Genomic DNA, 691 nt, shown 5'->3' with positions numbered 1-691 from the left:
ACTCTCATCTTTTCCCAGCTGTGAAGTGAGCAGCCGGAGTGACTTGGATGATGTTTTATCCTGATCAGCGCAGTGTACTGTCGACACTGAAGGTGGATCATTAGATTGCCCCCTCTATGGGAAGAGGTTGTGCAAGGTTTGTAAGCTACTACTGCAGAGGTGCCCAACCTTTTTTGACCGAAGATTTACTTTTCGATCAACCAACCTCCTGCGATTGGCCCGTTACCCCGCACGCGCGCATACGCATGCACTTGCACATACACTTGCACATGCATGCCATTTATGAAAAGGATTTCCTGCCTACCTTAGTGGGTGACCTGACACGGAGGCATGTGACGCACTTTTGCAGCGTGTTAACGATCGTAGCTCACGCGTACTGTTTTAAAATGCTTCTCTCGGCCCTCCAGATTCCCATTCTTTGCAAGTGCCATCGGTGAATTGTACACAAAATGAACTTTGACTGATAATAACAATAATAATAATAATAATAATAATAAAAACTGATCGCAAGCTGCAATTGCAGACTGCTGAGCGCTAACAACTTCCGGTGATGCAGGCCACGTGCTACCGTCGATTAAAGGTGGCCTGCTTTATTTCATTTTTGAAATACTTTTTGTGAAAGTGAGACTGATCGGATGATAAGGGTGCAGTGTGCGTTGAAACAAAAATATATTACAAACATGCACGGAGA

The sequence above is a fragment of the Hippocampus comes genome, unplaced genomic scaffold (assembly GCF_001891065.2).
Source record: "Hippocampus comes isolate QL1 unplaced genomic scaffold, H_comes_QL1_v1.1 scaffold169, whole genome shotgun sequence".
Lineage (NCBI taxonomy): Eukaryota > Metazoa > Chordata > Actinopteri > Syngnathiformes > Syngnathidae > Hippocampus > Hippocampus comes.
Note: the sequence above shows the minus strand (reverse complement) of the source record.